Raw genomic sequence first — 11,051 nt, forward strand, 5'->3', positions numbered from 1 at the left:
CAGCTGAAATGAACTTGGGTTCCTCCCTGCCTGGTTCTTGGCAGGACAAGAAGTGGTGTGGGTAGAGAGGTGGGGGTTTTGTGAGGAGGAGGGAGGGGCTGACGAAGGCGCAGGGAGCCCGGTGTTTATGCAGATACATCCCCAGGCAGCTCCTTTTCCTGTGCTCTTGGCTTGTGTCATGTGCTGCCTTGGAGCAACTCTAGGAGCCTTTGTCCACACTCCCCCGAGGACAGTGGTCCCCTCTTCCACCCCAAGCGGCTCCTGCAGGCCCAGCCCAGGGACTGTGGCTATCATGTTCCCACACCAGGACACAATTCTACAACCACACAAAACCCTGAGCCGCTCTGAACACAGGCCTTGAGAGACATGTGAGTGCGCAGGCATCCGAGGACAAACAAGGAGTGAAGTATTTCAAAACCTGGTCTCTCACTAGAAACAGCCCTTCAGAGGGGCCCAAAACACACAGCCCTGTGTTTGCACTTAGCAGAGTTGGAGGCCCAGCCCGAGGCTCCTCGGCCAGGTCTTCCCTGTGTAAACAAGGGAAAAGAAAACAGCTTTGCCTGTCTGGGGCAACCTGACAAAGGGGTTTTCCGACTGGGGTTGGAGAAGAAGGGCAGCCGAAGAAGACAGCTGCCAGCTCCTCTGGGCGCTTCCTGCAAACGGTGTGGAGACCCTGGGGCTTTCTTGTGAGCTCACGTGGCACCTCGCAAGGAATTCCCCAGTACTAATAATGGTTCCTGGTTCCGCGTGTGATGTGCCAAACTCCTTCCATGGTTTATTCCCTTTCATCCTGGCAGCAACCTGATAAGGTAGGAACCCTCACCGTCCCATTTATAGATGGAGAAACTGAGGTTCAGAGAGGTTCAGATGGCAGATTGGTAAATGGTAGAGCCAGGTTTCAGCGCGGGTCAGCCTGATGGCAGTACTAGCGTGTCCTTCCTCTCCCTTCCTTCTCTCCCTCCCTCCCTCCCGTGCAAGGCCACTGAGCCCAAGCCTGGTCCAGGCACTGAAGACACTGAGAGGAATATGATACAGCCCCCGCCTTCGAGGAGCTCCCAGTTGACAGAGGCCAGCACTGTAGACAGGTAAGCACCGCATAAGTGCTCACGGCTCGCACAGAAGTTTTTTCAAAGTGTTATGGGAATGAGAAAAGGAAATATCCACCTCTGTCAGGGGAGATGTGGGAGAGGAGACAACTGAGCTGAGCCTTAAGCGTCAGCGTTTGCCAGGTAGACTGGAGGAAGAGGACCTTCCACGCCCTGTGGCCCGGGGGCCCTGCATCCTATGGTTGCCACCAGCACAGGCTGGGCGTGGGGGAGGTAATGGAGCAGATCATCACAGGGAGGCCTGGGAGGGGTGGGGTGGGGGAGGGCTTGGCTCCTGCAGAAATCTGGAGGGCTTTCGTAAGCCCAGAAGATAATTTGTGCTGGTGGGATTGTGGAGCATTTGGGAGACATGTGGGGTGAGGGGGCAGGGAGTTGTGCCCTAATTATCCCGTCCTGACCTCTTTTGGTGCATCAGCCCAAAGAGGATGCCAGGGCAAGTCCCATGGCAGGCAGTGTGGATAGTGATGACATGATGGTAACATCTCGACTGTGCTCAGAACTTGCTGGTTTCCCCCTCTTGATCTCTAGAGGCCCATCCTTAGCATAGGCAGGAGGGGCAGGTTCTTGCCCTGGTGGTACAGATGGCAACAGCGGGGAGGGATGGCTCTGGGTTCTGGGTCAGGCGACTCCGGAGTGCTCGCTAGTGTGACCTTAGGAAGGTCCCTTCACTTCCACCACTGGGTCTCATTTTTTCAAATGAGGCGAACTAAGGATCCCTGAATTCTGGCTTGAACCAAAGCTCCTACGCACAGACGAAGGGGGTGGAGGGTGGCTTGGGTCATGGAGTCTTCCCTGTCAGCATGAGAATGTGTAACAAGCCCGGACCACAAGGAGGAGGCCAGACCACGAAGAAGGAAGGCTCAAATCCATCATATTCGGGGTGGGTAAATGCAAGTCATTTCGCTATAAAGTGGAGAAAATAATCCCTCTCTTGGCTCAACTCACGGGGTTATTGTGAACATCAGATGAAGTAACAAGCATGGAAGTGTTGTTTAAACTGTAAGGTGCAGTGTACAGCCAAATCACCTTCTGGTTCAAGGACCTTAGGACTATTTAATCCAATGCCCAGAAGAAAAAACAGAAGGTCAGAGTGTCTGTGACTTGTCCAAGGCACTCTTGCAGCAGAGCTGGGAACAGCTTCTAGATGCACTCACTTCCCTCTAACCACTGTTGCCGCTATGGTTCCGAGGCCTTGCAACATTTTCTTCAAAGAAAAACCCTTAACCACAACCCGGCCGACCATCAGCATGGAGCATATCAGTGCCTTCAAAAGGAAGAAGAAAATGGTTCCAAACCCCAGCAACCACAGAGCAGCTGCTTCCCAGGAAAAGCCAAATGCTCACTGCCACCAGGAATGCAACCTGATGGAAACTGGTCTTGCTGCCTGCCACCAAACAAACGTGGCCTGTTCTGAACACTTGGTGGCCAATGTCTTCCTGTCACCAAGCTCCTCCAAATCGCTGGGGGAGGTTGTTTTGACATTTGATTAGCCGCAGAGGGTAACTTGTGAGTGCTTGAGTGAGCCAACTCCAAGGCAATCACAGCGTTGAGTGCTTTAGCCTGTTAGAGATATCACAGTATCAGGGAAAGGAATGGCGGGCAGGGCTCCAAGAGAGCAGATAAGCTGGGAGAAATGAATATGCAGAAAGGAAGTGGTGAATGAAGCCGAACGAAAACAGGGTCCTATGATATCTGTGACTCATAAATTTCATTGACACCCGGGATGTGAGTTCCCTCTTCAACCTTGAGTTAGTAAACTGCTTGTCTTCACGGCGACCCAGCAGGGAGACTCACAGTTTGGGGTGGGGGTCAGGAGGAGGAGGGGAGGGGCAAGAGCTGGGAAGCCCTGGGTAACTTTTAGGCAGAGCCTTCATTAAGCCTCTTGTCTAGTACAGGGAAGATCCTCTGAAGATTGGCCCTGAGAGAAGACAGTGCCTTCCTGGGGCAGGATTCGGGGAGGAGAGATGAAGACAGGGGAAAGCAAGGAGGCGAGGATGGGTGGGCACGGGGATGGAGCTGAGAGGGACCCAGGACAGGAAGCACAACTGAATTCCAAGTTCTTAGTAAGGCTGTTCAGGCCAACATACTCGAAATTGTCCGTCACTAAACCAGCTGCCCTGGAGTCCTTTCCGACTCGTGGTGATTCCAAGTGTGTCAGAGCAGAACCGTGCTCCGTATGGTTTTCAGTGGCTGATTTTTTTCAAAGTGGGTTGCCAGGCCTTACTTCTGAGGTGCTTCTGAGTGGACTCAAACTGCCAACATTTTGATTAGCAGTCGAGTGCATTAACTCTTTGCATTACACAGGGACTCCATGTAAGAGCCCCTTTTATTATTTTGAACCACCATGGACCCCTGACGTGGAAAGTTGTGTCTGCCAAATGTGTTCACTTTCCCATCTTTTTTTTGTTTGTTTAAGCAGAAATCTCGGGGAATCTGACTAGTTCACCATGCCCTTGACTGCTCATGGAATTGGATGGTTTCACCCGAATCTCAGTCCTTGGGCTTCTGGCTGGCCTCACAGTGAGGCCTAAGCTTAGGTCAACACATGGCTCTCCCTCTAAGGTTTTTGAAATGTTGGAAGTCACTTGGGCACCCTACTGCTCTCTGCAGGACTCCACTAAGCTGGCAACTGTGGATCCAGCAGCACCCCGACCGCCCTGATGTCACCTTCCTCTGGAGCCATGCTGGAGGGCTGGAGGAAGGAGAGTCAAGGAGATGAGAAGGTGCTACAGGGAGGGGTTTGGCCCTGGGACATAAGGGTGGGAGGGAGTGGCCAGGGTGTCATATCAGGGGACTTCCTGGAACCATGGACTCGGTTAATACTGTCCTGTGACCACTCTCAGGCTCTCATCCAGCTTCTCTATGCTGTCAGGCTCTACTGGGCAGGAAGGGCTGTTACCCTGCGGCCAAGGGAAACCTGTGTTTCACTGTAAGGGACCCACATGAGAGTCCCCCAGTGAGTAGCTGCAATAAGGCTGATAAAGGCGTACCAGGACCAGGTCAGGGGCTTTCCATGAACTCAGGGCCCAGGGCAGTCATTGCTCAAGCCCAGCTCTAACCACAGCTCAGAAAGATGACACTCATACTCCCGCACCGTCTCCCCCACCCAAAGCCTACGGTGGAGCCTTAGAGCTGCCTTCCAGAACTCGCTGAGCTTGTAGTCCTAGCTCAGTTTTCAGCTGAGGAAACTGAAGCTCCGAGAGTTCAAACAATTTGTCGAGCATTACACGCTGGGGTCTGAGCCCAGGCTTGTTGGACTCCAAGCCCAGGCTTGTAACTACCACTCCATGAGCTGTGTGGAGGTCTTAGTGCACCCCAGAGTTTCCTTCACTTTTGTCCCAATGCGATTATGAGCTCTTAGAAGGCGGAGAAGTATCTTATTTATTATTTGGTTTACTTTATTTTGGAGTCTCTGGTGGTGTAGTGGTTACGTGCTACTACGGCTACTAGCCAAAAGGTTGGCAGTTCAAATCCACCAGGCACTCCTTGGAAACTCTATGGGGCAGTTCTACTCTGTCTTACAGGGTCGCTATGAGTCAGAATCGACTCAACGGCAGCTGGTTTTTTTTTTTTTAGGTGGTGCAAATGGTTAATAAGCTAGAATCGACTCGACAGCAATTAACAATGAAAACAACAATACATGTTGTAATAGGAACTGATTTAATTAATTTAATTAACTAACTAATTTACTTAATCGGCAGGTAACTACTGTATCCTAGCAGTCCCTGGATAGTGCAAATGGTTAACACGCCTGGCTGTTAACCGAAAGGCTGGAGGTTCAAGTCCATCCAGAGGATCCTCAGAAGAAGGACCTGATGACCTAGTTCCAAAACATTGGCCACTACTGAGCACAGTTCCCCTCTGACACGCGTGAGGTCGCCGCGAGTTAGAGTCCACTCAATGGCAACTGGTTTGGGTTTCACTTTATTTTAACCCACAGCTATTGGGGGCTCACTTTATGCCAGACACTGCGCTGGGCAGGGCCAGCTGTATAATTTGCAGAACTAGTGCAAAATAAGAATGCAAACCCCTTGTCCCAGAATTTCAAGATGGTGACAGCAGAGCATGAACCAAGTGCAGGGCCTTTCCGAGTGCAGCCCATGAAGCCAGATCTGGTAGTGGGCACTAGAAGAGCGGAGATGCAGACAACAAAACCAGACACCACTGTGGTGCCGTCTAAGCATAGTGACCACGGTGGCACAGGGCAGGGGAAATGCAGAGGGGGGCACTGAGTCCCTCAGGTACTTCCTTAGCAGCCCGCACTCCATATGCGTAGATTCTGAACAACCGAGTGCTGAGAAGCACGTCAGTGCACATTATCAGGCAGCGATGCTATGGGGCAGGAGTTATTTATTTGATAAACCATCACATGGTATACTATGTGCTGACGATTCTCCAATCATTTATAAATATTGAGTGCTTTGCCCTTAACAACTTTGTGATGTACTTGTTTTATTGTGCCCATTTTACAGACAAGGAAGCTGAGGTTCACAGATGTTACATGACCTGGAAAAGCCCCCATGTGTAACTATGATTCGATCCCACATCTGTCTGCTTCTGAATCTAGACGTTTTCCACCAGAGCACTGTGCACCTTCCACGTGAACACCCTCAGTGAGCCGACTGTCAGAGACCTAGGATGAGCGGACAGTGTGCCAGACCTCTAAGGTCTCCCACCTGCTGGGATGAGGTGACAGGTTCACAAGGGGACGGGACAGCTGGCTTTCAGAAGCCTCGTGTTGGGGACAGAGTAAACCCCAGGTCCTGCAGCCTGTGGGGAACCCTTGCTGGGCAATCAGCATGGGGTGGGGCGGGGCGGGTTAAAACAGAGCACAGTGCAGCTTTCTGCTTCTTGGAAGGAAAACTCTGGAAAATAAAACCAGAGAATATCAAGGGAAGGAAAACACCTGTAGTCCCAACATCCAAATACTACCACTGCTAATGCTTTGGGATATTCCCTGCCAGACTTGGGGATGTGGGAAAAATGTATCCCTCTTACCTTTTTTTTTTCTCAGGCGTGGGGAGACTGGTAATGTGAAGTGGCATAGCATTGGTGGAAAGCAGTCCGGGAGCATCTATTGAAATAAAAAAATGCATACACCCTTCAACTCAGCAATCTCACCCCTGGGAGTCTAGCACGTGGAGATAAAAGCCCCATTAGGTAAAAGGTAAGCACAGGGATGTTTTTGGCAGCACTGTCTGAGCAATGAGTGCACGTGCATGCACACACACACAGAGCACAATGAATGCCTGTCAGTCAGGAGAATGGTTGAATAAACTGTGGTACATATGCCAAGGACTATTACACAACCATGAAGAAGAATGACTTAGAGCTGTACCGGTTAACTTGGGGTAGGAGCCATTGGAAGGAAAAATTGAGTTGCAGAAAAATGCATGTAACATGATCAATCCTCCTTTAGCAAGACAATAACTAAAATGCCCTGCTTTTATGTTTGTGTGTATATATTTGTCTGCAGATAAACATCTGGGAGTCCTGGGTGGCATAGATGGTTAAGAACTTGACTACTAGCCCAAAGGTTGATGGTTTGAACTGACCCAGAGGTGCCTCGCAAGACAGGCCTGGTAATCTACTTCTGAAAGGTCACAGCTTTAGAAACTCTGTGGAGCAGTTCTACTCTGCACACCGAGGGTCACCATGAGTTGGACTCAACTCAATGACAACCAACGACGACTACAGATATAAAAAATAGATCTGTATTATATGAGGACCATGTGGGTGGGCATAAAAACATGGAAGGACATGTACTAAGTTGTTAACATAGGTTACCTGAGGAGAAGGAAGGGATGCGAGGGGGTCACTGAGGTGGGAGTATGGGATAGGAAAGACAGAGAGGAAATTATTAAGAAAAGAAAAACCAAACAAGACAAAGACTACTCATTTCCTGGAGGTTTTTTTTTTTTTTAAATGTTTATTATGGTGAAATATATATAACAGAACACTTGCCATTTCGATCATCTTTACATTGTACAGTTCAGTGACATTCATTATGTTCACTACATTGTTCAAACATCCCCATTATCCATTTCCAAATTGTTTCATCACTCTTAACAGAAACTAAGTACCCCTTTAGCAATGTCTCCCATTTCCCCCCACACCTGTCAGTGATAACCACTAATAAAAGTTGGTCTCCATGCATTTACCAAGGAACCCTGTTGGCACAACGGTTAAACGCTTGGCTACTAGCTGAAAGGTTGGCAGTTTGAACCCACCTAGCAGTATCAGGGAATGAAAGACGTGGCAGTCGTCTTCTGTATAGATTACAGCCTGGGAAACCTTATGGGGCAGTTCTACTCTGTTACCTGGGGTTGAAATCAGTTCAGTGGCACCCAATAACAACATGCACTTACTTATTCTAGATATTTCGTGTAAATGGAATCATACAATATTTGTCCTTTTGTGTCTGACTTATTTCACTGAGCATAATGGTTTCAAGGTTAATGCATGTTGTAGCATGAATCATTTACTTCATCCCTTTATATTGCTCAATAATATTTCATTGTATGTATACACCACATTTTGCTTATCCATCCATCTGTTGATGGACGCTTCGGTTATTTCCACCTTTGGGCTATTGTGAATAATGCTGTAATGAACATTGGTATACACATGTCTGAGTCCCTGCTTTCAAGTCTTTTGGGCATATACCTAGGAGTGGAATTGCTGGGTCATACGGTAATGCCACGTTTAACCTTTTGAGGAGCTGCCAAACTGTTTTCTACAGCTGCGGTACCATTTTACAATCTCACCAGCAACAGCTGATGGTTCCAGTTTCTCCAGATCCTCACCAACACCTGCTGTTTTCCATTTTTTCAATCATAGCCATCTTAGTGGGTATAAGGTGACATCTGATTGTGGTTTTATTTACATTTCTCTAATGATTAATGATGCTGGGCATCTTTTCATGTGCTTACTGTCCATTTGAAGGAGCCCTGGTGGTGCAGTAGTTAAGTACTTGGCTGCAAACTTAGAGGTCAGCAGTTCAAAACCACCAGTGACTCCATGGAAGAAAGATGTGGCTATCTGCTTCTGTAAAGATTTATGGCCTTGCAAACCCAATGGGGCAGTTCTCCTCTGCCCTATAGGATCACCGTGAGTTGGAATCGACTCAACAGCAATAAGTTCTACTGGCCATTTGTATATTCTCTCTGGTGAATTGTCTATTCAAGGGCTTTGTCCATTTTTTGATTCGGTTGCTTTTTTGTTGTTGTTGAGATGTAAGTGTTCTTTATTTATTCTGTATATTAACGCCTTATCAGATATATGACTCGCAAATATTTTCTCTCGTTCTCCTCACTTTGCTGAAAAAGTCCTTTAGTGCACAAAAGGTTTTAATTTTAGTGAAGTCCAATTTATCTGTTTTGTGTTTTGTTGCTGATGCTTATGGTTTTTTTATGTTCTAAAAAAATCTAAAACAGACCATCAGTTTTTTACTATTATAATCTTCCTCCAGTAAAATTCCTAGTTATATAATCCATGCTTCAGAGCCCATACCAGCCTAGTGGTAAAAATGGGGTCATGACCATACAATATCCAGGAAACATCTAACTCCAGGTCCCACTAGCAAAGTTCCCAGATCTCCTGCTCTACTTTTAAAGCCTTATCTACCATGCTGGGGAGTTTGTCCAACCAGTTGCCCTGTACTGCCAGTCATTTCTTCCTTTACCTCCAAAGCCCCCATTGTCTGTGAAATCAAACAAGGTTCCTTCAGCACTGCCACTATTGAGAATAAGGACACCACGTCATCTTCAGTCAAGGATGAAGTGGAGCCTCTGAGGCTCCGGAAGACACTGGAGCTGTGGGGGCTCCACACACAGCTGTCCAACCTCCTCATGGTCCCTCTTCCCAAGGTCAGTCAGGGTTCTTGGGTTGCATGCAACAGAAATCAAATTTGGCTAACTTCAAAAAAAAGAGGGAGGCTTAATGGAAGAATGTGAGGGAGGCCACAGGATGGAAAGAAAGATGAGAATTAAGCTGTGAACTGTCAAGAAGCAGGGTGAATCCGGAGCAGCTCAAGAGCAGGGACTCTCATCAGTCTTGTCACCCCAGCTGAACTGAGTGAACTTCACTCTTGCCTCCTTTCTTGCCTTTGCTTAAGGTTCAGAGCTCCAGGAGACAGTCTCATTGGCATGTGTGCATCTTTTGGCCTAACAAAAGCAGTGAGAGGAAGGTCCCAGCAGAAGGAGTCTCTGGGCCCCCTCTGCCCTTCCCAGTGACTCTCAGGCTTCCCGTATACACTATATAAACTGAGGCTGTATACTGTGAGGAGGAGGTACTGCCCCCAAAGGAAATCATGGGCTGTTGGGGAAGGGGGATAGATGCTGGGGTCTCGAAAAGTCAAATGCCCACTTCTCACCACCCCCCCATTCAAAATGACTAGGGAGATGGGTTGGATTGGTGTTTACCTAAGATTCTTTTGGTTGTAAGTGACAGAAACCAACTCAAGTTAGCTTAATCAGAAAAGGGGATTTTCTTATAAGGAAACTGAGCAGCTCAAATAATTCAAGGCCTTAGGAAGCGCCATTCCAGGGCTAAGCTTCTCTCTTAGCCTGTCTTTCTATTGGAGATTGCGTGGAGTCTTGTGTCTGCTTCCCCCAGCTTGTCTGAACCTTCTTTTCTCTCGCCAGACTGTCTCTGCCCTTTATGCTTATGAAGCTGGAACTCTTCCAACCCACAGCCCCTGCGTTTACATTTCCACTATTCCAGAAAGCAATCCAGCTGTCTGGCTGCTTCCCAGCCTCCGTTATGAATTTCCCAGAGAAAGAGCCTGATTGGCTCTGCTTGGGTCAGGTGTTCACACTTGCTCCAATCAACTGTGGCCAGCGTGACAGGGTCCTATGGTATAAACATGGCTGCCCTAGAGCCTGGGGCTGGGGCGGGAGGTTTCATCCCAGACAGTGGGGAACGAAGAGGGAAAATGGAGGGAAAACCATAACTGAAGTGTTGAGTCCAGGAAATGAAGAGCATCTCTGAAACCTCAGAAAGTTAGAAGCAAAAATACATGTGTCCAGTATGGAGCTGGGGGTCAGGGGTGAAGGACAGAACGGAAAGGAGAATAAATTTGGGAGCAATCAGTGAGCCTTCTGTTTGGCAATTGCTTGAAGTTAGCCATGGTCATTGCTACTTGTGCTGCGGAGCTGCGGGGGGCATGATATGGGGCTGTGTTAGCTTGAGTTCAAGAACCACCAACAGAGCTAACAATCAAACTGGGAACACAGTTCTTAAAAATTAATGTTTACTTTTTCAAAGTAGTATATGCACATAGTTTAAGAAATCGAGTAATGCTAAAAGGCTCCGTGAGCAAAACAGCTCTCTCCTGCCCCATGGCTCCTCATCCCTACCCCACTCCCCGGAGGAAATGATCCTCAATTCCCGCAGCTTCTATTATTTATCTCCATGTGCTTCTAAGTAATTTGCTATGTGCTCCCTCCATTAGCCATTGACTTCTTATTCTGGTAGTTGACAATTTAGCTCCCTTACAGGTCCTCCCTCCCATTTCTCCTCTTGGCATTATGTTATATCACAGTTTTGGTCTGTGTTTGTATTATTGTGGCTATGAAAATACCATACCTCCATGAGCCAAGTCAGGTATTAGAGTGACATTCCCTTCCTGTACATTTTTTTGTTTTGCTTGATGTGAATATTCCCTTTGCTTTTTCATTTGCTCCGTCCTCTGTTCATCAATGGAGCTGTTGGATGCTTACCAATATTATTTTCTAAAAGAACATACTGGATGATGTACAAGTGTGTCTCCATCACCCTTCCCCGCCATGTGGACTGGTTGCTCCCTGGGCCTCTCTGGCCTACTGCACGGTAGTCATCTGACATTTTACCACTTTCTTGGGTGGGATCTTCTGTTTCCTCTATCCCGTGTGTTCCAACTTTTTTTTGTTTGCTTTTTTTTTTCTCTTGTTTGGCTGAAGTGCA

The 11,051-nt window shown here is 48.0% G+C and overlaps 1 long non-coding RNA gene across 1 annotated transcript; it reads left to right on the forward strand.

Moving 5' to 3' along the window:
* The first annotated feature begins 532 nt into the window (after positions 1 to 532).
* LOC126087932 (uncharacterized) lies at positions 533 to 5,006 on the forward strand. Its single transcript, XR_007519906.1, has 4 exons — positions 533 to 809; positions 979 to 1,085; positions 3,717 to 3,829; positions 4,808 to 5,006. It is a non-coding gene; the product is annotated as an uncharacterized LOC126087932 (long non-coding RNA).
* The last annotated feature ends 6,045 nt before the right edge of the window (positions 5,007 to 11,051 follow it).

This window comes from Elephas maximus, chromosome 13 (genome assembly GCF_024166365.1).
Source record: "Elephas maximus indicus isolate mEleMax1 chromosome 13, mEleMax1 primary haplotype, whole genome shotgun sequence".
Classification (NCBI taxonomy): Eukaryota; Metazoa; Chordata; class Mammalia; order Proboscidea; family Elephantidae; genus Elephas; species Elephas maximus.